The sequence below is a fragment of the Chiloscyllium plagiosum genome, chromosome 14 (assembly GCF_004010195.1).
Source record: "Chiloscyllium plagiosum isolate BGI_BamShark_2017 chromosome 14, ASM401019v2, whole genome shotgun sequence".
In the NCBI taxonomy this organism is placed as follows: Eukaryota; Metazoa; Chordata; class Chondrichthyes; order Orectolobiformes; family Hemiscylliidae; genus Chiloscyllium; species Chiloscyllium plagiosum.
The window spans coordinates 77,264,891-77,291,292 of NC_057723.1; the positions used below are offsets into that span (position 1 = coordinate 77,264,891).

The 26,402-nt window shown below is 41.4% G+C and overlaps 1 protein-coding gene across 1 annotated transcript in view; it reads right to left on the reverse strand.

Annotated features, from left to right (window-relative positions):
• LOC122556864 (histone-lysine N-methyltransferase NSD2-like) overlaps positions 1–23,480 on the reverse strand; it is a 278,778-nt gene extending 255,298 nt beyond the window's left edge. Inside the window, exon 1 of the mRNA XM_043704119.1 lies at positions 22,865–23,480. The gene's annotated coding sequence lies outside the window, so the exon portion shown is untranslated. The remainder of the gene's footprint in view (positions 1–22,864) is intronic.
• Positions 23,481–26,402: the final 2,922 nt, after the last annotated feature.

A 26,402-nucleotide genomic window follows, 5' to 3' on the forward strand; every position in this document is an offset into this window, starting at 1 on the left:
TGAAACTTGAAAAGATTTACAAGGATGTTGCCAGGGTTGGAGGATCTGAGCTACAGGGAGGCGCTGAACAGGCTGGGGCTGTTTTCCCTGGAGAGTCGGAGGCTGAGGGGTGACCTTATAGAGGTTTACAAAATTATGAAGGGCATGGATAGGATAAATAGGCAAAGTCTTTTCCCTGGGGTTCGAGAGTCCAGAACTAGAGGGCATAGGTTTAGGGTGAGAGGGGAAATATATGAGAGACCTAAGGGGCAACTGTTTCACGCAGAGGGTGGTATATGTATGGAATGAGCTGCCAGAGGATGTGGTGGAGGCTGGTACATTTGCAACATTTAAGAGGATTTGGATGGGTATACGAATAGGAAGGGTTTGGAGGGATATGGGCCGGGTGCTGGCAGGTGGGACTAGATTGGGTTGGGATATCGGGTCGGCATGGATGGGTTGGACCGAAGGCTCTGTTTCCATGCTGTACATCTCTATGTATCATGCTTTGAAAATATGCAGACATATTGCAGAACGCTTCCCAAAAAAGGGTCCTAGATAGCGCATTGTGTGTGTAAACCGATAACTTGCAGCAGGGTGGAATTGAAAGGAGGCAAAAACAAATGATTCAGCACAAAATGGAGAGACAATCAAGGCACAACTTGAAATGAGTCCTTTCAATGACATATCTGCCTAATCTTTAGTTCATTAAAAATCATTCCTATTATGTCACAAACTTCCACAGCAAAAAATTTAGCAATAAAACAAATAGCTTCCAAGACTAAACAATTAGTTCAGACTAAAGCGCGACATGAATGTATTGAAGGTTGATAATTTACTTTGTAATAGTAACAAATTGCCAAAAAAATCTGGAAGAATCGGAGGACAAAAAAATCCAAAAGGAAGAAAATCATTATGCTCAAAACAAAAATCACTGTTTGAAGCAGAACCAGTACATCAGCATGTAAAATGTTCACAAGTAACAACATGGGCAGCATGGTAGCTCAGTGGTTAGCACTGCTGCCTCAGTGTCAAGGATTCCAGCCTTGGGCAACCATCTGCATCGAGTTTCACATTTTCCCCGTGTCTGTGTGGGTTTCCTCTGGCCTCCCACAATCCAAAGATGTGCAGGTTAGGTGAATTGGCCATGCAAACTTGCCCATACTGTTTAGGGATGTGAAGGTCAGGTGCATTAGTCAGCAGAAATGTTGGAGAATGGGTCGGGGTGGTTTACTCTTCGGAGGGTTAGTGTGGACTTGTTGGGCCAAAAGGCCCAGTTACACATTGTTGGGGTTCTATAATTCTTAACAGAAATGCAATCAATTCACAGGACTCCAAGTTGGATTTGAGCTCCAGCCAGAAAGGACATTCAGTATTGGTAGAGATTAGGAACAGCAAGGATGGAAAAAAAAAGGGTGGGAGTAATTTGCTGCTAGCTCAATGGAGTTGTGTCATTGCACACAGCATTAAACATAAAAACTATTGAAACTGATAACAAATGCAATGTCATAGTTGTAGGTTTGACTCTCCCACATGGTATAGACCAATCAAATTGGTAAAAGTCTGAAAGGTGACGTTGAATTCTTACTGTTTATTGGAACACCACACTATGGAACCAAATAGGGATTAATGTCATTTTCGATAGCACTGTTTACTATGAAGCGACTAAATTAGTTGGTTTTGGTAAAAGATCCACTGGAAAAACAGTAATCATATCATAACTGAATTATTTATTAATTTTGAATGCAATGTACTCCAATCACGAATCTTTGTCAAAGTCAAAGGCTCCTTTAGAAAAAAAAGGTTTAAATCAAAATGTTTAAAATTCCATAGAAAGACAAAAAAAGGTAATAAAAATCTATTGGAGCTTACTATAGTTTAAGGGTTAAAAGACATATAGGTTACAAAGGTTAGTAATAATGCATGAGGATTGAAAAGAGTTTAAAAACCAAAGGGAAGTCAAAAGCTGACAAGTCAGGAATAGAAAACCAGATTACAAGGAAAGTAGTTAAAACAAACATTAGCCCCTGAGACACAGAGGCAACAGAAATTAGTGTGAGGAATGGGGAAATGGCGAGATATTGAACAAATATTTTGCTCCTTTCTTCGCAGTCGAAGACTCAAGTTACACACCGAAAAGAGTAACGGATGAACTATTAAAAAGAGTTTTGAGATAATTAATACTAGGAAAGACAACATATCAAAGAACATTAACATATAACAAATCACTAGAACATGGTGGCATATACACAGAATTCTAAGATCCACTTTTTATTAAAAGTGGCAAACACATGTTGAGGGAGACTTGGGCAAATTTGCAGAAGGAAAAGAGAATGTTAGCATGCAAATAGCATTTGGACATTTATTCTTGTAGTCCAATCACCTTACAATAAAGGAGAACTGCTACCGTTTGACAAAGCGGAGTTAATTTGTTAATTCTGAGTCTAGGGGCCTTTCATGAGAAGTACTGACAAAGGGTCACGGGACTTAATGTTAACAGTTTTCTCTTCTCTACAGACCCACTGTTTAACCAGCACAACTTTTGTTTCAGATTTCCAACATCTGCAGTTCTTTGTGCTTAGTTGAGAAAATTGCACCTGCAGTATCACATGCAATGTTTGTCTCCATATTTAAGAGGGCACACTTAAAGTCACAGTCATAGAGATGTACAGCATGGAAATAGACCCTTCAGTCCAAACCTTCCATGCCGACCAGATATCCCAACCCAATCTAGTCCCACCTGCAAACACCCGGCCTATATCCTTCCAAAACCTTCCTATTCATATACCATCCAAATGCCTCTTAAATGTTGCAATTGTACCATCCTCCACCACTTCCTCTGGCAGCTCATTCCATACACTTACCACCCTCTGCGGGAAAAGTTGCCCCTTAGGTCTCTTTTATACCTTTCCCCTCTCACGCCCCTTAGGTCTCTTTTATACCTTTCCCCTCTCACCCTAAACCTATGCCCTCTAGTTCTGGGCTTCACACCCCAGGCAAAAGACTTTGCCTATTTACCCTATCCATACCCCTCAATTTTGTAAACCTCTACAAAGGTCACCCCTCAGCCTCCAATGCTCCAGGGAAAACAGCCCCAGCCTGTTCAGCCCCTCCCTATAGCTCAAATCCTCCAACCCTGACAACATCCTTGTAAATCTTTTCTGAACCCTGTCAAGTTTCACAGCATCTTTCCGATAGGAAGGAGACCAGAATTGCACGCAATAGTCCAACAGTGGCCTAACCAATGTCCTGTACAGCCGCAACATGACCTGCCGACTCCTGTACTCAATACTCTGACTAATAAAGGAAAGCATACCAAACGCCTTCTTCACTATCCTATCTACCTGCGACTCCATTTCAAGGAGCTATGAACCCGCACACCAATATGTCTTTGTTCAGCAACACTCCCTAGGACCTTACCATTATGTGTATAAGTCCTGCTAAGATTTGCTTTCCCAAAATGCAGCACCTCGCATTTATCTGAATTAAACTCCATCTGCCACTTCTCAGCCCATTGGCCCATCTGGTCAAGATTCTGTTGTAATCGGAGGTATCCCTCTTCGTTGTCCACTACACCTCCAATTTTGGTGTCATCTGCAAACTTACTAACTGTACCTCTTATGCTCGCATCCAAATCATTTTATATAAATGACAAAAAGTAGAGGACCCAGCACCAATCCTTGTGGCACTCCACTGGTCACAGGCCTCCAGTCTGAAAAACAACCCTCCACCACCACCCTCTGTCTTCTACCTTTGAGCCAGTTCGGTATCCAAATGGCTAGTTCTCCCTGTATTCTATGAGATCTAACCTTGCTAATCAGTCTCCCATGGGGAACCTTGTCGAACTCCTTACTGGAGTCCATATAGATCACATCTACTGCTCTGCCCTCATCAATCTTCTTTGTTACTTCTTCAAAAAACTCAATCAAGTTTGTGAGACATGATTTCCCACGCACAAAGCCATGTTGACTATTGCTATCAGTCCTTGCCATTCCAAATATATGTACATCCTGTCCCTCAGGATTCCCTTCAACAACTTGCCCACCACCGAGGTCAGGCTCACTGGTGTCTAATTCCCTGGCTTGTCTTTACTGCCCTTCTTAAACAGTGGCACCATGTTTGCCAACCTCCAGTCATCCAGCGCCTCACCTGTGATTATCGATGATACAATATAGCCATAAAAGACTCATTACATCAGAGACAAAAAAAAAAGTGGCTCTGGAAAAGCACAGCAGGTCAGGCAAAATCCGAGGAAGAGGACAGTTGATGTTTCAGGCATAAGCCTTTCATCAGGCATGTGGTGAGATATGGTAGGTGAGATGCGATAGGTTGGTGGGGAGGGTGGAGCAGATAGTTGGAAAGGAAGATTGTCGGGTTAATAGCAGAGCTATAGGGTTGGATCTGGGTTGAGGTTGGGGGAGGGGGAAAAAAAGAAAATCACTCATTTGAAAATTGGTGAAGTCAATGTTGATGCCGTATAGTTGTAGGGTCCCCAGCAGAAGATGAAGAGTTCTTCTTCCAGTTGGCAGGTGGCTTTGATTTGGCAGTAGAGGCAGCCCAGGAGTTTCATGTCCTTGTGGTAGTGAAAGGGGGATTTGAAGTGGTTGGCCACAGGGAATTGTGGTTGTTTGGTGCATGTGGACCAGAGATGTTCCCTGAACTGTTCAGCAAGCAGACATTCTAGCCCCCGATGTGGAGAGGACCACATCAGCAGCAATGGATGCAACAAATGAGCTATATGAATGTATAGGAAAATCTGTTGCATTTGAAATTATCCTTTAGGGCCTTGGTCAGAGGTGGTGGGTGCAGGTTTTACACCTCGTGCAGTGACATGGAAGGTGCTGGGTGAAGAGGATGGGTTGGTGTGGAGGCATGGACCTAAAAAAAAGGAGTCACTGAGGGAATGTTCTCTGTAGAACTCAGATAGGAGTGGGAAGTTTATTTTTGGTGCTGGCAAAAATGGCAGAGGATAACGCACTGTATCCAGAGATTCGTAGGGTGGAAAGTGAAGACCAGGGGGTTTCTATCCTTGTTGTAGTTGAGGGTTAAGGCCCATTTCAAATTCAGAGATTTTCCAGTACATCCACCCATCCCATTTACTGCATCTGATGCTCTCGATTTGGTCTCCTGTATATAAGGGAGACAGAACGCCAACTCAAGGAACATCTCTGGTCCGCATGCACAACACAACCACACCGCCCTATGGCCAACCACTTCAACTCCCCCAAGGACATGCAAATCCTGGGCCTCCTCCATCGCCAAAATCAAAACCACCTGCCAATTGGAAAGAGAATACCTTATCTTTTGCCTTGGGACCCTACAAGCACACAGCGTCAAAACTCACTTCGCAAGTTTCCAAATCTCCCCTCCCCCTACCTCCTCCCAGATCCAACCATCCAACTCAGCACCGCCCTCTTGACCATGTTCCTTCCCACCCACTGCTTCCTCAATGAGATCTTCATTTCACTACAGCACCAATTTTGGTGTCATCAACAAATTTACTAATCATGTCTCTTTATAGAAATTATTTGGATGAGAATATTACAAACAGCACAGATCCTTGTAGCACACTACTGGTCACAGGGGTTCAGTTTAAACAACTCTCTACCATCACCCTGTCTCTTACTGTCAAGCCAATTTTCTATCCAATTGGCTAGCTCTCCCTGAATCCCATGCGATCTAACCTTACTAAACAAACAGTCTACCATGCTAACTTTTGTCAAAGGCCTTGCTAAAGTCTACGTAGACAAGGTCTACTGCTCTGTCGTCATATATCTTATTGGTCAGTGTTACAAAAAAAAAAAGAGGTTGACATTCCTCTGGTTATTAAAACTGAAAGACCAGAAAACAATCGCCTCACCATCTGATAAAAGTGCAAAAAGTGGCTCAACCTACCCCTTACCCTCAATCTGTTAAAGTAGTGGTTAAATGAAATGGAATCCTTTCACCCACTATAATTAATGAGTAATAATTTGTTCACTGGAGTTAATAAATTAACAGAATTACTAACAGAATAAAGTTGGGCCTGTACTGTACTGTAATAGAAGGGTATGTTAGATAGGCTTCAGATTGTTGTGTCAATCTGCTAAACCAGAGGGCCGAAGGGCCTGTATTGTGCCGTAATGTTCTTTGTTCTAAATCTAACTACTACTTATTCCCTAACTGAACTAAGTCCTAATGGGCATGCTGGTTCAATAACAAGTCCCACTTATAAATCCAATTAATAACAATAAATTAAAACTTAGTCTCTCAAAGTTCACACAGAATGGATCCTCCTGAACTTTCTGTCTGTATCTTCACTGGTCATCTCCCTCTTTCCGAAATGCCTTCAGTCATTTTCTGGCACCAAGGATATTATCTAAAGTGTGCCACGCACTTTCACAGATAAATGGTGCTTGTTTTTTTTTAAAGAGAGCATGGAGACAGACAGCCTGGTATTTCTTTCTCAGATGGCACTTCACTCTCACCCCTTCACATGGCATTTGGCTCTTCCTCTCTGTCCAACTGTCCCTCCATTACATACCCCCATGACACAAATTCTTACAACATAGTTAGCTTTAGGTTGTCAATACCATCAGATTTGAATTTAATTGGTCCTTAGTCCCTCAAGTGCCTTTTTAAATTAATTGGCTGAATTTGAACTGTCGTCTGGGCAGATGTCTGATTGGGTCTGCTAACTGAATGGCTTTTTGATACATTGTGTCAGCTGGGCATCTGCAGCTGCTTACCCACAGACAGACATTCATTTTTAAAACCTCTAAGCATAAATGCACTCATCTTAAAAGGGGGGTTGCAATGCTTCCCCCCATTTTACAATTTTACACACCAACTTCGTGGCAGTTATCTCTTCAAAAATAAAACTTAATCAAGCTAGAGAGACAATTTCCCGTGCACAAAGCCATGCTGACTATCCCTTACCAATTTTTGCCCCTCTAAACGCACGCAGATACTGTTTCTCAGAATCCCCATCAACAACATGATCCAATCACTGACATAAGGCTCAGTGGTCTATAGTTCCCTGGCTTTTCCCTGCAGCCTCTCCCAAAACGCTGCAAGACGTGTCAGTGTGGACATAGATACCACCATTACTCATGGGGACACCTCCCATCTTGTACACGGCAGGTACTCGTGTGACTCAGCCAATGTTGTCTATCTTATACGTTGCAGGCAAGGATGCCTGGAGGCATGGTACATTCGGGAAACCGAGCAAAGGCTATGACAACGGATGAATGGGCACTGCACAACAATCAACAGACAGGAAGGTTCCCTCCCAGTTGGGGAACACTTCAGTGGTCCCGGACATTCAGCCTCGGACCTTCGGGTGACCATCCTCCAAGGTGGACTTCGGGACAGGCAGCAGAGAAAAGTGGTCGAGCAGAGGCCGATAGCTAAGTTCGGTACCCATAGGGTGGGCCTCAATTGGGACCTTGGGTTCATGTCACATCACAGGTGACCATCATAGCACTATACATCCACACAGACTTGTGACGCCACACACACACACACACACACACACACACACACACACACACACTCTCTTTGTGGGGTGAATTTGTACTTCGTTATCTCACTTTTTAGATTAGAATCAATCTAACATCATGGCATAGACAGAGAACACAGGGGGCCAACACCTTCAACATATTGTCTAGCTATCACCATTGTTAACAGCTAACCCGAGAATGCAACTTTTTTAAAAAAAAAGGTTTTGTGATTTACACATGAAAGAAGTGAAACTATCACTGTATTCTAACAGATGAAAGGCTTAACAGACAATCAATTTTTCAATGTATAATTTCAGTTACATCACACTGTAAATTCTCGCTATAAATTCTGTGTTGAGCCCTCCACTATCACCTGATGAAGGAGTGTCGCCCCGAAAGCTAGTGTGCTTCCAATTAAACCTGTTGGACTATAACCTGGTGTTGTGAGATTTTTAACTCTCAAATAGTGTCACAACAATAGCTCTCTCCAGTCTTCTGGCAAACTCAGCCATGGCTGACGATGATACAAATATCTCTGCAAGGGACCGTGCAATTTCTTCCCTGGATTTCCACAATATCCTGGAATACATCTGATCATGCATTTCAACACCTCTAGCACCTCTTCTATAAATGTGGACTCAAGACAGCACAGGTAGGCCCTGCTTTCCAAAAGTGGAGCATTCCCAGGAAACCTTTTGTAAGCTAAAAATGGCGTAATGAGAAGGTGCACGATTTATGTGGGTAAAATAGTGTCACTGTTTTTCGGAAAAGCGAAACTCCTCTTAGGATTCGCGAAAACAGATACTAATGTAGGTCTTTTGTAAAAGTAAAATCGCATAAAGTGAACGTTCGAAAAGCAGGGATACCTGCATTCATTTCACCAAATTCCCTAGATTCCATGCCTTTCTCCACAGTAAATACTGACGCAAAATATTTACAGACTTGCACATCTCCTGTGGCTTCAGATAGATGGTCTCGATGATCATTAAGGGAACTTATTCTCTCCATTGTTCTTCTTTTTCCCTTAATATACCAAAACACTCATGCGCCTTTTTTGTCCTCCTGATGTCCCTCCAATGTACTCTTACATCCCCTATTTTCTTCGGGCGATTCACTTGATTCCAACTATCTAGACCTGATATGCGTCCTTTTTCTTCAGAGCTTCAATATCTCCTGCCAACCTTGTCCTTCACACTAACAGGAACATGCTGTCCCTGAATGCTGTTGAAAGCCTCCCAATTGTCAGACGTCCCTTTACCTGCTAACAACCTACCCCAGTCAATCAACTTTTGAAAGTTCCTGTCTAATACCATCAAAATTGCCTTACCGCAGTTTAGAAGTTCAACTTGGAGACCTTCAACAACACTGCCCACCACTGACATTAGTGGTCTGTAGATCCCTGGCTTTTCCTTGCAGCCTTTCCTTTTTCATAACTATTGTAAAACTAATAGAATTATGGTCACTGATTCTGTCTAACACTACCATAACTCTTCAATTGTCCAGTTATTGACAACTTTAAGAACAGTAGTTTCTCGTGATTTTCTTACCAAACACTTCTTGCTCACACTCAGAAGGTAATTACAATTGGTGCAAATAATTTCATAACCTCTCATAGGCCTGTGGTAACGCACATGCATTCTCAAGTCATGGGCACTAGAGTGTAAGCAGATCAATAATTTTGGTTTGCAGTGTTTCTGAATTGTACTGGCTATCATGTTCAACTAACATGCAAAAGGTTCCGGGTATGAAATCAGATAGAAACAGTTTGAAGTTATCACAAAAAATTCAAATTTCAAAAAACGTATTGGCTCAGGTCCACAGCATAACCCACTGACAAACATTAATCAAACCAGCCAATATCTTGGAACAGCAGCCAATAGATGTGCTGGAAAGAAATTGAAATGAACGTTAATCTATAAATGAATGGTTTGCAGTCACAATCCTTATGAAATAGGAAAAGACATTCTCCACAACTGCTCTTCAAGGTGGCCCCTGGTTAGTCAGTTCCCAAGGAAGCTCCTCACTGAACCCCTAACCACACCCTACTTTGTAGTAGAAGCTCTGGATCTTGTCGAAGTGGTCTTTGAAAGTTCTCACCTTCTCTGGACAAAGATATCACATACCGAATTAAAGAGTGCTGCAGAAAGTCAACAGGTCTGACAGCATCTAGAGAGAAACAGTTAACATTGAAATAAATGGTTATCATTTTGACTTGGGAAGAAAAATTACTGAAGTTATCTTGTTACTCTCTCTGCAGAGATCAACAGACTTGCTGACTTCTCCAACACTTTATATTTTAGATCAAGAGTTTAAAAACTCTGAATACTTAAGATCTCACTAGTGTACCGGACTACCCCATTCAGATTCATCTGCTGTGATGTGCTTACATTGTCGAATTGTTCTGCTCAGTTGCAGCCCTTTCCCAAAGTTGCTGTATCTGATGATTAATGTAGTCAAACTTTTTTGTGAGCCTCTTACTGATTTTTCAGTTACAGATTGCACCTGTCTCCAGCAAAGTAAGACTCTACTACTTCTGGAAATTTTAATTGTAGCACCACCTTGTCGTTCTAACACAGAATCTATTCATCTCTTAGGTCTTCATTCCCATCAGAATACTCCATCAGTGCATCTTCAAAATTGAATACGGTTATAAATCACACAAGGAGAAAGTTAGGACTGCAGATGCTGGAGACCAGAGTTGAAAAAAGTGTGGTGCTAGAAAAGCGCAGCAGGCCAGGCAGCATCCGAGGAGCAGGAGAATCGACATGGAAATAAAAGGTGAGGGGGGCGGGTCTGGGGAGATTATATATCACAACACCAGGTTATAGTCCAACAGGTTTATTTGGAAGCACTGCTTCTTCATCAGGTGGTTGTGAAGTAGGACCATAAAGCAGTCTCTGAAATGATATATTGAACAAACCTCGATAGTTGAGTCTTTCATCTTTTAGAATGGGTTTGCCAATTTCGGCTCTTTAATATATAAATCCCAGAACTTCTTTCTGTTATGCCTCACTGTGATGGCGTGGAGGAAATCAAGGCCTGCTGCCATGAAGTCATCACTAATGTTAAATGATTTTTTTTAAAACTGCAGAATTCTAAATTTAGCTGATTTTTCAGACTCAGGTTAACAAAGCCCAGTTTAGGTTATTATACTCAAGTTACTATTTATTACAAACAAACTATGGATACAGTAAACAATTAAACTGCCAACATGAAACTAGCATATAAAAACTCCCTCAATATTAATACGCAGAGGTAAAACTGGGAAAGCAATTCAGCAGTCTGATCACAATATCTGCTGAGATGGTGTTCATGCTGCAAAGTACACTGCTTCTTGGTCTTGCTTCTCTGGATGCCTCAACTGGTTTGCAGGAAACACAGGGAATAAGTACAATTAATGAAGGCAGGCTTAAAGTGAGTTATACCCCTTGACTCCAGCTCATTTGCTAACTATGCAGCTACTGGTTCTAGCAGTAAACAGAATTTACAAGGAGTATCAGGTTGCTTGCTTTCGAAACATGCAGTAACCCTCCAGCAATCTCTTCTCCACAAAGCAAGGAACAGAAGTAGGCCATCCAACCAATTGAGTCTGCTCTGCCATTCAATGAGATCATGAATAATCAGAATCCTCAATTTCTTTTTCCCCCACAAACTTCGATGCTCTACTCATTAAAAATCTATCTCAGCCTTGAATATATTTAACAACCCAGCCTCAATAGTCCTCTTCAGTAAAGAATTCCAAAGATTAACTACCCTTTAGAAGAAATTTTTGATCGTCTGGGTATTAAAATATAAGACCACTTATTACAACATAGAACATTACAGCACAGTACAGGCCCTTTGATATTGCACCGACCTGTCAGATTGTACCCTCTGGTCCTCAATTCTTTCAAGGGGAAGCAACTTTTCCATAACTATCTTGTCAACCCCTCCAAGAAACTTTTATATTCCAATAAAGGTCACCCTCAATTTTTCTACATTCCAAAAGTGCAGGCCCAATCCATGCAATCTCTCTTCATTTGAGTCTCTCCATATCTAGAATCAGCTTACAGAATCTCTGTGGACTGCCTTCAATACTAGTGTATCTTTCCTTAGATAAAAGGGAGAAAAGATATCCCCAGTATTCTAGCTATGGTCTGACAAGTGTCTAAAGTGGTTTTAATATTCCGGTTTTTCTAGACTGAAGAGGGAATGGAATATAATTAAATAGAGAAAAATAAAAAGACATGGTCTTTATATCTCAAATAACCTCTGGATTTTGCTTGTCCAACTGTCATATCGGAGGTTTGTTAAAGCGTTTATGACTTTTTGATGTCACCTAATTTTAGAAAGTGATCATGGCAAGTTGGCAGCACTGGCAAAGCCACCATTTATTGCACATCCCTACTTGATGTGATTGTGGTGAGCCAGCTTCTTAGGCAAATGCAGTCAATTAGGTTTAGTTATTTCCACAAGTATTAAGGATGTTTTTGATGCCATGACAATGAAGGAACAATTATATATTTCCAAGACAACTGGAAACTTTAAAAGGTATTTGCTGTTGTGGCATTTTAATGCACATACTGTCAACGTTCTTTTAGGTGGTAGAGGTCACAGGTGTGCAAGGTGCTTTGGAAGGAACCTGTACCTACAACTTTACCTACCATGGAAACTTTGAACTCAGTGCTGAATTCAATCTGAATGTAGCCTACTGGTATTTCTATGAGAAATTTCAGATATTATGTAGCAATCATAAATTGCTACATAACCAGGCTGACATAACTTGTGTAACCCACTGCTCAACTGCATGAGCGTTAACTGTTGCTCTGGACTCAAGCCTATTATTTTTTTCTATATTTCCCCCTCCTTAAAAAGATACTCTTTTTGATGTCTCTCATTTCTCCCTGTAATATTCCTAAGTACCTTATAATCAATTACTTCTCAAATTTCCCCATTCTGCTGCTACTACCCCAATCCAGATTCCTCCTTGCTTAAATATATAGCTGCACTAAATCTTCAAAGTACTCACTACTGGCAGCAAACCCAATTGTTCCATCCTATTCTCTCACCAAGATGCTCATCAACACACTACTAGAGATAAATTTTACCAATCTTCTCATCAGGCCAGAGATTAGGAATGTTCTATTATTTATCCAACTCACCCTTAGCAGTTCTAATAACTTGAAATCTCTCAATTGATAAGCTATTAACCACCTTGCTCCAGGAGATCTTCACTTGAGGAAGGCCCGTGCTATTCATGAAGTTACTGTGGTTGAGTACATCAACTTAATGCCCTAGTTGGAATCCTGGCTGAGGTGCAATGCCACCTCCTCCTCCTCCCAAAAGTTACACCTACTTGCCCAGCAGTACCAACCATCTCTTGGCCCACTAAAACAGCTGTAGTTGTACTGTGAATCTCGTGACCAAATCAGACTGTGGTTTCACTTCTTCACCCAATTTCACAACTTTCATAAAACATACATTCTCTACCATCCAGTGTTCCATATGGAACCAGAGGGGTTAAGTCACTACCACCCATCCAAATAGCACTTTTACATATCTTCAATGCTTTCCTTCCTCACCCTATGAGCCATTTTCAGTGATCCCATTCTTCATCTCAAAAATCATGCTCTCTCCCTAGTCATCCTTCTCCCTTAATATATACCTCCATACAACTCCCAGCTCATAGTCAAAGCCACCTTCAATCTTGCCATCACATGGGGCCTTGTTTATGTCATTACACCAATTTGCAGATAAGGTCACCATTAATCACTTTCTGGTATCAGTGTCCATCTACATCCCCCTTGGATAGCTGAATCCTACCTACTTTTGCATCCATCTCCTAATTAAATTTCAATACCCCAATGGTCCAGCCTTTATCCCTCCACTCACCATGACTTTACTTCAGCAATCTTTTCTTTCAAAGCATCTTCACTTCCATCTTTGATCCTTTGCAATTTAGATCCCAATAAACTATTACTTTCTCTTATCCTGGTACAGTCTTCAATTCTGCCATAGCTGTAAGGGACAGCTATTTAAATGGATATGGCAAAAAAACGTCATCAGATCTAGCTAAACTAAACACTGAGTCTTGCCTTACCTGCCAATACCTGCTCAGTATTCCAGGATCATCCTGCAATGCAAAGGTAACAGCCAGATTCTCTTTACGGCATTATGTCTTAAATCTTTCTACCCACATCCTTAACTCTCACAGTCAAGAAGTTTAAAGAGCTCATGAACCTGTCGTCATTTTGATTGAGACTAGCCAATTACCCACTTCAGTCATTTTCCTTCCTGTAGCTCTGAATTTGGATCTTAGTTTAGTTTTTTCCCCCCTGGTTCATCCTAAACCCTCTGAGTTTGTGTTACTCAGCACTCACCACCTGCTACCCAGAGCGTACTGAAATTAAACGGTTACCCTTTCCTGCTTTGTATTAACTCATCATTTGGTTCTCTGTCGTCTCTCTCCCTTAAATCTCCTGACATCAATTCTCCCTGCAAAACCTTTGACCGCATTATTCATGCAAATTGCTGCTCCATCTCCAAATTATCCATTGCTCGAACATCCTTGAATGTGCTGTCTCCCAAAATTTGTATCCATCTTTTCCAGCACTCCATTTTGAATCTATCCAAATTAGATTGCTATGCCATCTCAGTATTGAAACATCAAGGGCCCACATGATATCCCATGATAGTGACAAAGGTGAACGATCCCTCATCTTTCTCAGCCTGGAGCAGCCTTTGACATGACTGACCACATTTCCCTCCTCCAATACCTCTCCAACATGACCCAAATGGATGACACACTTTATTCATTTAAACAATGATAACCAGAGAATTAGTTGCAATTGTTTCTGTTCCCATTTTTACCTCTACTGACGCTCAAAGAACTAAACTTAGCTCCATAATTTTCAACTATATGCTACCTCTCGGCCACATCACACATTTCCCAATTCACTACAGCATCTACATACTAGTCAAACTCCCAAACTTATGGGACAAACTCCCAAAAGCAATATGGCTATAATGAGAATCAACATTACAGAACAGGATTGAGAGATAACTGTTGGCAAGGACACAAAGTAACTCCCCCTTTTATAAATATGGTGTCAAGCAGACAGACAAGGCCTAGTTTAACATCTCATCTGAAAGACCTCTCTGCCGACAAAGTGATACGCACTCAGTATCAGACTAGAATGTCGGCTTGATTTTTTTCAAGTTCCGAAATGAACTCAAGCTTGTGGCTCAGAGGTTCACACCTACAGAATGACAGCTCTCAGAAAATACCCAGCTCTAAGTCATTACCATTTCTGTCAACCGCTTCAGATGTTAAATTATCGAAGTGTTTGACAAAACCCAGTACAGAACAAGCAAAACTTTCTATTAAACATTGGAAAGACTTAAACCATGGTCTTCAGTGCCTCCCACAAACTCAAATCTGTCTCTCTGGCAACTGGCCATGGCTGAATCACACCATTCATGCAGGTTAAATTTGACCAAGGTATGATTCCAAATGCAAATTCATGCCAATATCACCATAAGCAAGTTTCGTTCTAGTAAAAATGTTTTGGCATTCATTATGAAGGCGTAGTATGTACCTTTAAGAGAGTGAAAGCTGACAAGGACTGACTGAAAGCAGAGAATGTGCTGACCAATTTAAAATTTTAACATTTGACAGAGAGGAGGGTGCTCAGTGCCAAGAGTACACTTTCTGTCAGCACTTTATATCATCAATTGGGGAGGCTGCCCCTCAGATGAGTTTGATCGACTCTGCAGAGTGTGGGAGAGAGAGATGGCATTAAGGTCTCCTCAGAGGCATGGGAAGATATTTGGGTAAACACAATTAAGATATCAATCTGCAATAGGACCTATGCTTTACAGTTTAAGATTCTCCACAGGGTCCACTTGGCTCCCAATTATTTGTCAGAATTTAAACCAGGGGTATCTTCAACATATTTTAAAAGATGTAACATTTGTTTGTGGAAACAATAGCTGGAGCTGCGTTGCCATGGTACACAAATTCAAACTCTGCTAGTTTAAGTTATGCCCCAAGATACCAAAATCCAATTGAATTTGAATTTTAATGTTTTGATGACCAGTGAGACGGTCGATGTTTTGGGGCGTATAAAATTGAGTGTTTTGGGGAGTACAGCAGAGAATGGCAAAGGGCAGCCAAGCTGCTAGCAGAATAGCTCTCTGAAAGGTACCGGTCCATAAGAAATTTGTGCAGCAGAAAACGGAAGAAAAGACGACCCAGGAAAATCTACAGAGGAAAGTTTATAGAAAAAAAATCGACACAGCAAGCTGGTTTTGAAACAAGATTTTTTTTGTAAATCCTAATCGGGGTTTTTAAAATCGGATCAGTAGTGTAGAGTGAGAAGTAAGAGATAGGTTTAAGAGAAAGGAGTTGTAAATAGTTGTTGTCTCATGTTCTCTTTTCAACTTAAGGGATAAAATATTTAATTTTTTCTTTAAATAGTGATATTTCACAGATTACGACACGAGGTGAACTTTTCTGTGGGTCTGGTTTAAACTAGCAGAAGGGTTTACCCAGTGTTGTAACACATTTATTTGTACATTGCTTTTCCATTCACCAATTTTATCATCCGTTTACACACCCATTATTCAATATGTTCTTCTTTCGCAAATTAGTTTTAATTTGCTTTGCAGCATCCTTCCAATGGGGCGGGGGGGGGGGGGGAGGAGGAGAGGAGACTGGAATTGAGTGCAGTGTTCTGGTGTTAGCCTGACCACTGTCCTGTGCAGCCGCAGCATGTCCTCCTGACTCCTGTGCTCAGTGTTCTGGCCAGTGGGGGAGGGCATGCCAGGTGCTTTCCTCACTCTCGTCTACCCAAGACTCCATTTCAAGGAGCTATGAACCTGCACTCCAAGGTCTTTGTTCGGCAACACTCCCTACCATTAAGTGCATAAGTCCTGCCCTGTTTTTGCTTTCCCAAAATGCAACACTTCGTGTTTATCAAAACTAAATTCCATCTGCCACCTCTTCGGCCCAGCTGATCAAGGTACTGTTCTACCCTGCGATCACTACCTTCTCTGCCAACTGCGCCATTCCCATTGGTACTTGGGCAGAATAGTGCCAAGTGATCTTTTACATCAGCCCAAGAGGGCAGGGGAAGCCCTTCAGCTTTAGGACTGTCAGTCGAGAGAATGCAGCACAGGAGCAATAGCTGAGATTTCTGGGTGCAAGGAGTTAGGGGTTTGAACATACAACCCACAGCATGTGCCAAAGTAGGAGGCCATTGGGCCTGTCCAACACAATCTGGCCCAGTGAAGGAACTGGCCGATCAATCCCACATTCCCCCTCCTCAACCACCCTCTCCCTCCTCCACCCCCGAAGTGCTGGCAAATGGGACTAGATTAGGTTAGGATATCTGGTCGGCATGGACAAGTTGGACTGAAAGGTCTGTTTCCAAGCTGTACATCTCTATGACTATGACAGAAAAATTTAAAATCAACACTAGTTAATGGAATGCTAGCCTCTAAATAGAGCACAGGAAGTTTTGCTTTATTTATAAGGTGTAGTCAAATTAGAGTGCTTTTAAGTATTGTAGTTAGCTCAGGGCATGACAGAGGATATCCTGACCTTGGAAGGAATGAAGCACAGATGCAGAGATCCAAGGGTTAAATGGCATGTATAATGATAATGTATTTTTCCTATTATTAAATTTTGATTTCCAACACCCTGAATTTAAAATCTAAGATCTTGCATTGACTAAAATGGTTTTAAAACAGTCAAGTGTGGGGTGCTGGAAAAGCAGAGGTCAGGCAGCGTCAGAGGACCAGGAGATTTGATGTTTCGGGCATAACCCCTTCATTAGGAATGAGCTGCCTGACCTGCTGTGTTTTTCCAGTACCACACTCTTGACTCTGATCTCTAGCATCTGCAGTCCTCACTTTCTCCTAGTTAAAATGCAAAAGACTTGACATGAGAGCCAAACTTATTACCGGACCACAGGTTGAGCCAATTAATTAAACAAAACTTAGTCTTAACTGAAATTAACAGGTCAAAGTGACTGAAACCAGTCACTCAAACATCCATTTCTTGTTTAATAATTCACCTTCATGGAAGTTACAAATCACCCATTACTTTTGGGGTGGGCTTGGAGAATGAAGCCAGACATGCGAGATAACACAAATGAACTACATTTCATGGAAGTGCTTTGAGCAGAGCAGAGAAAAAGATGCAGAGCTGTCTCCCTCTCTCTCTCTCTCGTTCTTCTCTCAGCGTCTTCAAAAACAATACCCAGTGCAAAGAACCATTCGTTCACCAAGAATGCAGATTTCTACAAATTTTGCTGATGTGGAGGGTACTCATTTAACTATCCCTGGTCTCAGCATAAACTTGGAGGAGAAAGTGAGGTCTGCAGATGCTGGAGATCAGAGCTGAAAATGTGTTGCTGGAACAGCACAGTAGGTCAGGCAGCATCCAGGGAACAGGAGAATCGACGTTTCGGGCATAAGCCCTTCTTCCTGAAGAAGGGCTTATGCCCGAAACGTTGATTCTCCTGTTCCCTGGATGCTGCCTGATCTGCTGCGCTGTTCCAGCCATACATTTTCAGCTCAGCATAAACTTAACAACTCAAAGACTCAGGATTTTTAAAGATCCACATTCTTGATTTTATTTTTTATTAGACACTGCCCTTATTTAAAATTTATGCTTGCATTTGTGCTTTTGTTGTCGCTTTTTGTAACTTTGCTTGGGTATTAGAAAAATGAATTTTTCTTTCTCAAGACTATCTTGTCATCAGTTTCATTTTTGAACTAGCAAATAGCATTTTAATTGAAGTACGTTAGAGCTGAATGCTAAAAATGATTAATGTTTGCTGTGGCCAACAAATAGGGATAAAGAGATGGGAACTTATAACCAAGTGAAGGAGGCATATAAGTAGATAGAGAGAATCACTTTCTGTGGCTAGTCTTGGCAAGGAGACATTACCTTAAAAATCAAAGGCAAGTCACTTGGATGAAAAGTTAGGCGACACCTCTTCATGTAAAGTGTGACATAAGTGTAATACTCTCTCCTTCAAAAGCATTGCAAGCCAACTAGATTCATTTCACATTTTCAACTGATAAGTTTTTTTTTAATAACCAAGGATACGAACATAGGAATAGGAGTAAACCATTCAGCCCCTTGTTTTGCCTCACTATTCGAGATTATAGTTGATTATCTGCACCAGACCATAGTCCCACACTATCTCTTGATGGCATTACTAACTAGAAATCTGTGCTTTGAACTTAAATAATTGGAGCTCTCATTTCCTACTGGAGGTAGAAAGCTCCAAAACTTCACTGATCTTTTATATCCCTTTTATATCTTTCCCCTCTCGCCTTAAACCTACACCCTCTGGTTCTGGAGTCCCACCATCCCCTTGCATCTCAATCTCATACAAGACACAGGAGTCAGAGTGGTGACCAGAGTTCAAGCTTATTCTACTCGTTAATGGAGTCAATAAACTCCATGTTAACCTCATCTCCCCGCAAAAAGCCCCTTTTTTAAAAAAAACCCAAGTCTGCCGTTGAATTTTTTATTGAAATTAATAGTCATAGACAAAGCAACCACAGCTATGTGGGGTAGTGAGTTCCAAGGATTCACACCATTTCGCCCAAACAAATTTCCTCATTTGAATCTTAGACCAGCAGCTCTAGTCAGAGGATCAGCAACCAGGAGAATACAACTTTTTGAATCTTCCCTCAAGCCACTTAATTTTACTGTTTGAACAAGATCATTTTTCAATCTTCGAAATTCTAGGGGGCATTGGTCAACTTGATCTCTCCTCAAAAGGAGAATGGAAGGTATCTAGTGAGACTTTACTGCACTCCCTCCAGATATAGAATATCCTTCCTTTTGTAAGGATCCAAGTTATCAGCATCCCAGTTGCAGCCTCAAGACCCTGTAAACTTGCAATAAGGCTTCTTTACCATTGTATTCCAGTCCCTTTTCTAATAAAAAAGGGCTAACATGCCATGGGTTTCTAACTGCTTACTATGTAGGAACACGTTACCAAAGCAGATGACTCCAGAAGAATGTCACCATACACATCTTCCCCTCACTCTCCCGTCTGCATTCTTCAGGGATCATTCCCTCCTGGACACCACAGGCAATTCCACAACTAACAACATCATCATCGCCCTTCTTCACAGCACCTTCCCACGAAAACATAGAAGGTGCAGCACCTGCCCCTTCACCTCCTCCCTACTCACCATCCAAAATGGCCTAAACAATTTTGCCAGATGAAACAGGATTTCACCCCAACCTCATCCAATGTAGCCAACTCTTCCCTGGAGAAACCAAACAGACTGATGACTGCTTTACGGAAGACCTCCGGTCTGTGTCCAAGCAGGATCCCAACCTTCTTGTAGCCAGTCATTTTAACTCAGCATCCTGCTTGCATGCCCACGTCTGTCTTAGAATCTAACCCTACACCAAAAGGGTCAACTCCTCCACCTCCTGATGCTGCCCAGCTTGCTGTGTTCTTCCAGCCTCCTGCTTGTCTACTTTGGGTTCAAGCATCTACAGTTTTCTTTCGTCTCCAAGAAGTATGCCCTCAGCATGTTGCCACGTTCCAGTGAATCACCGCACAAGCTGGAGGAACAACACCTCTTCAGATTAGGCACTTTACAGCCCTCTGGATTTAATACTGTATAAGAGTTCAACATCTTAAAATTGTGAACCATTTCTTCCAGCTTGTTATTATATCCTCCCCTACCCTCCCCCATCAAAGTTACTGTCCTTTCAAGTCTGGTAGGAGATGCAGCATTGTTCTGTCATTCTCACATTCCCATCACTTAATCTGAACTATCAACGCCTTTTCTCCACTAGTACTCTATACAGTACCCACTTCCACCTCACACCCCCGCCCAAACTATAGCATAAATACTGTCCCCGCCACCCTTCAGCAATTCTGAAGAGTCATCTAGACTTGAAACGTTAGTTTGCTCCTTCTCCATGGATGCTGTCTGACCTGCTGTGATCACCAGCATTCTAGTTTTCAGTATTATGATCGCATGTTGATTTTGAGACAGACAGACAAGGGCTGCCAGGTACCTCTCAAGGTCAACATTTCCCAGTCTCAGCCATTTCAACATTCTGCTTTACAATTTTTCTTTCAAAAAGAGTAGATAGCTCCACTTCCCCACGTTTGTGATCTCACTGCCCACCTAGCTTACCTATCTAATCCCTTTGCCGCCTGTGTCTTCCTCAGTTCAATTTTCAACTTCATTTTACATGATCAACCCAATTTTACACATTAAGCACTCTTGCTTAAAGGATCCACAACTACATTTACTGATCTGTTCTTTAGACATAAAAAATGAATACTGTAGCTTTGGAACAAATATGGAGCCAAAGCAGATTGAGAGAGTCAAACTGCATATCAGGAAAAGCATACAGAGAATTTACTCCTACGTCTATTATTCAAATATCTTGGATTGATGTTATGTAAATCAAACAAGTGCAACTCAGTTATCTTTGGACAACAGTACTTCTATGGTATATAAATATTCTAAGTTACCTCAGCTGGATTAAAACCAAAACAGCACCTCAAAACATTCATTCCCTCCACCATTGAAAAACCATAGTACAGTTTAGGCATTATGTACTATGACCATGATGCACTGGAGCAACTCACCTAGGCTCCATTTACAGCATGTTCCAAAACTCTGGACTGTTACAGAAAAGGGGAAGGGCAGATGTATGGGGGAAGTATTAACTGCATGTTCCCTTCCAAGTCACTCCATTTAGATATGGAATTTTGTTGGTTTTCTTTCACTATTTCAGAATTTAAAAACTTACAACTCCTTTCCTAACAGCTCTGCAGATGTACCTACACCAGGTAAACTGCAGCAGCTAAAGCAAGCAAACATCATTCACATTCCATGCAAGAAAATACAGCACTGTTCTTTCTTTTAAAAGACCTAGCTTTTTAAAAACTGTTTTTGTCAATACTAAAGAAAGTAGTGAGATATAGTTTCAGTCACTGTTCTGTATTTTATCATTATTCATTCATGAACCCTTGATGAAGGGATCTTCATCCAAAATGCTTAAATTTTTGCTTCCAACCAGGGTCAATAGCAGTTGCATGCTGCAAGTCTGACCATTACTCTTCTACTACCTTTAGGGGCAGAATATAGTGCCTCTTAGTATTAACTGATCTGTTAGAGTCCAGAGACTGAACCTCAGCATTTTGTTGCCTGTAGAGTTCAGTTTATCACTTGATATCACCAGGGAAATTGCAGATAACTGTACTGTAAATAAAGTTAACTTTTATAAAATACAGACCCATACCATATTGTTTAATTCCAGATAACATATGGAAGACTCAACATCCTCATGTCAATCAGACCACATAATTCAAGCCCAAAAGAGGCACAATTTGCTTACTTCAAAACTTTTTTTTTTAAAAAAGGAGGGTGACCAATTATATAATTGGTTTAACATTACCCTAGGGGAGCATTTATGAAACAAAAATCACAAGACAGCAGAATTACATCCAAAAGACTTTTCTCATTAAAACAGTTTATATAGTCACACCTTTTAGAAGGATTTCTAATGATATCAATGGTGGGTTTATATCGATAGGTGACCAGGGTGGGGAGGGAGAAATCAACTCTCATACAAAATTGAGAAATGAATTGATAGACTATAGACCACTAAATGAATCGAAATATTCCAAGTCAGAATTGATATAACATGGTACATTGACACATATGGCAGAATAAGCAGATGGAAAAATGCCCAATTAGCAAAGAACTAATCAGATGAAAATACTGCATCCTCATTGTACAATATATAGCACAATTTTATTTAAAGAAATGCTTGACTGCATTTTACTGCTCACAAAATTCTAAATTTAATCAAAACTAGTGTCACATGCATTTCAATTTTGCTCACCTCCCCCTTAGCCTAACTGCAAGAAACTCTGAGCAAGTGGTGGGGTGAGAACTGTGGGAATGAAGAAGGGGAACAAGTGATGGAGATCCTAAAATAGATATTCTCCCGCTGAAATATTCAGTAATAATTTGTATCTAAATTCACCCACTTTAAGCAGGCTGTCCAAAGGTATGTTGCACCTTTAAATGTGAAATGATGGAATTATCACGTCTAAAAAACAAAACTTTAAATAACTGTTGCATGCATTAATCTGACCTGTCAGATAAACTTCAGCATTACTCAAAATATTCCCGCACTGTAACTACATTATAAATCATGACCTATCTTGCTCCTCCTCCTGAATAATCTTTTAGAAATTCAAATATCTCGATCTTGAGTCCCACAGGACCTAAAATGACAAGAGCGTCTTACCTGCCCATTCATTAGACAAGCTTCAGATTTCTCTGATTTGAAACTCGATTTACAAATAGTGCAGTGTTAACCCTCCTGACGTCAGTCTTGGGCTCCAACTCACCTTAACCTTTTTTTCCTCTCGATTGACTTCGGGTCCCGTTCTCCTTCCTTTTGCAATGACAGTTCATTTATATTAACGACATTTTATCATGCATTATTTAAAGATCCTACAATCCTTAACCATCCTCACCAAAAAGCAAACGATAATCACGAGTTGGATTAAGCTCTTGCATGAAAAGTTCCTATTGCAACATGGCTGCCCTTCATCCTCAGCTATCCTGGCACATTTGCACTCCTATCAATAGAAGGCGGGTGAGAACGCGGTTGGGGAGGCTGGAACAAAAAAAAGACAGACACAAAACGTGACCACGTCTTTGTGTTTTTTTTTGCTCCAAACCTCAAATGCGGTTCAATACCCCACCCCTCCCCAAATATCTCAGTACCCCTGCATTTCCATGCTGCTCCACAACACTATTGGTTGCCTGTCCTAGGCCTAAGCTGGTGGGCAGAACCTCCTCCTTCCTCTCCAACCAACCCCCTCCCCCTTCAAACGCCAGATTTAAAAAAAACGCTATTTTGCCAAAAGTACTTTTTTGAAAAATATAAAGAAAAATGGTAGCCACTAGTTCAGTATTGACCGTGCGGTTCTTTTCATTTGATAGCCCTCCTATCTATCTATCTACCTCTCTCGCTCTCTCCCCGTGTGCTCTGGCTCTCTCTGTGCACTTACCGACTTGTCTTGTTGTTGGTGACAGCCCCAGCGGCTCTCAGCCAATCCGCGTTCGCTCCGTTCCCCTCCGCCACCCGCGCCCCCCCCCCCAAGTGGCCAGCAGCAGGCGCGAGCCGCCGCCGTGAGCTACCCCCCCTCCCCCCAACAATCCTCCCGAGCTCGAGCCGCCGTCGCCCAACGGTCAGTAGGTTCTCAGCGCCACCACTGCACCTAGAGCACCCCAGCATACACACACACGGCTGTCTGTGCATTGGAAATAAATCATGTCAAAATTGAAATTTACCCCTTCTACCACCACCACCATCATCACCACCCCTGCTCCACTTACTTGCTTGCTTTACCCCCTCAATTCCGCGCCACTCTGCGTCACTTCCGCCATCTTAGTTTTCACCCAAGACCCTGATGACTTTCTCTAAATAATTTTCCTACACTGGCGTGAGCCAAAGACGATCGTGTTATATGTGTTCTCCCCACCCCCCCACCGACATGATTGATATCCTGGGCCGTCGTGTTGCACGATGGAGGGTGCACCCTTTCACCATGGGGGGGGGGGTTGATTGCCATTGTAGGTTCTGACATGTCTGTGCCTCCATTTTCCTCCCGTCATCATATTTAATAACGTGCATGTCACTTATTTGACTTCCATTGGCCGCACACCTTTTGAAAGCCTAATGTCTGCCAGTTCCTTTTTGCAGGAGGCTCGAGCAACTCTGCCTCTTCGTTTGTAGCAATACCAAAACCGTGCAAAAGGAGAGGCAGTGCAAATGGCACCCTGAGGGACTGAGCCATTTTATTTTGGCTTGATCACTGTTCCTTTAAACTCAAAAGCAATCCGGCCACAATGACACGTTAAAGTGCCGACCGAGGCGTCAGGTCGTCTCCAGAGTTTGGAAATAATGTTACATTATGTGACAATTGAGTGTCCACGGGTTAGATTACGAGATGTGAAATAACAAATATTAGATAGGATGTAGGGAGTCTCCTTTGACTCTGGGGTTTGTTCGAGGGTTAGGTTTTTGAGAGGCTGCTAGGCGGCTCGGGGTTTAGGAGTGCGGGGGGACTCTAAATCAAGAGTTCATGTCTGAACGAAACAAAATGGATGAGTGAAGCTATTCTTCCTGATTTACATATAGTCTATACTAGAACAAAATAGCTGCATTTGATGCACATATATTTCAGTGCTGAACCTTGATGGCCCGTCATTCCTCATTATTTATTTTATAGATATTTTATATTTCTGAAATTAGCGAGTTCTTTGGAAATAAGAAACCCATTTTCGTTTTTGAAGACTTGCAACTAATTAATAATCGTATCTCTTTTTAAGCGCGTTTGATATCATTTTGTCTCCTTTTGGCTGAAAAGAAAGCCCATCAAGAGGCAAATCCTCGCTGCGCAAAAAGCAGCGTTTTACATTTTAAAGATATGCTACGTAACATAAATGTATTTTCTTTTCCTTTCTCATGCAATCAGCCCATAATCTTTGAGCCTCGGTATAGTTTGGAGTATATTGCACTCGGCCAGGACCGGCAAGTTCAGTCGACTCGATCAAGTTAGATGCATTTTGTTTTCGTAAGATTGAACTTCTTTTTCGGCAGCAGGCTTTTATTTTCAAGTTAGCTCCTTTGATGTTTTAAAAAAAAGTACGGAGGTTTAGAGTGCAGACCCTTGTGTGAAACACGAGTGTTATAACATAATAATACGCTAAACCACAAGATATATAATTTTATCCCGTCATAAATTGACTACAATTTAGTTGACAAAATGGACGAAGGGGAAATACCAATACGTCTGATGTATAAATTCAAGTCGTCAAATATCCCTGTTTGTAACCTTGGGTGGGGAACATCCACATATGATATGGTTATATTCCAACCTATTCTCATTTCTGCAATTACATTTCAATAAGTTAATGTTAGCTTTTTTTGGTACAGGTGCTGCACGTGCCAAACAACAACACCACCTTGCATTTATATAGCCCCTTTTACAATAAAACGCCCCAAAGTGCTTCACGGGAACACTAATAATCCTTGACATCAAAACCAGGGAGAAAAAAAGGATGATGACAGCTCAAAAGACTGAAGACTGAACTAATGCCAATTTTTCTGCACAAATGGCACGTGTTGAATCTTCTCCCCAAGGAATTTCCTCAAGTTGGAAAAATTGTGTGTAAAATTGTGTAATACAAACCCCATTTTTGTCCTTTGCAAAATTATGTTAAACTGCAGATGTAAAACATCTACTAAAGGAGGGATGTCGACGTTTCGGGCATGAGCCCTTCTTCAGGAAGATTCCTGAAGAAGGGCTCATGCCCGAAACGTTGATTCTCCTGCTCCTTGGATGCTGCCTGATCTGCTGTGCTTTTCCAGCAACACATTTTCAGCTCTCATCTCCAGCATCTGCAGTCCTCACTTTCTCTTAAAGATGTGGAGAGCTGGTGATCTAATCTGAAGACCAAATAGCTGATTAAGTTATATGTCATCAATATTCATGTACCAACAATACTATATTTTCTTATGATGACAAATATTTCATTTCTTCCAACATCGTGCAAGTCAGTTAATGAGATGGTAGCCTATATTCCACAGACTAAGCGCAAAGACACTTACTGCAGAGGTAGAACACATGACTACAGGAAGTGAGCTAGTATACTAAGTGCAGTTGCATTTCTCCAAACATCAACCTTTTCATTAAGAAACAAAAACATTGTATGCATTATTATTTGCACTTACAAGTTATACATGTTGTCCAATATTCATAGACACAAACAAAACTACATTTCATTAGTAAAACATTGTGTTAGCTGTAGTCAATTCCATTTTTATCTTTTTTTATTAATTCTATACTATTTATTAACATAAATGGCACACAC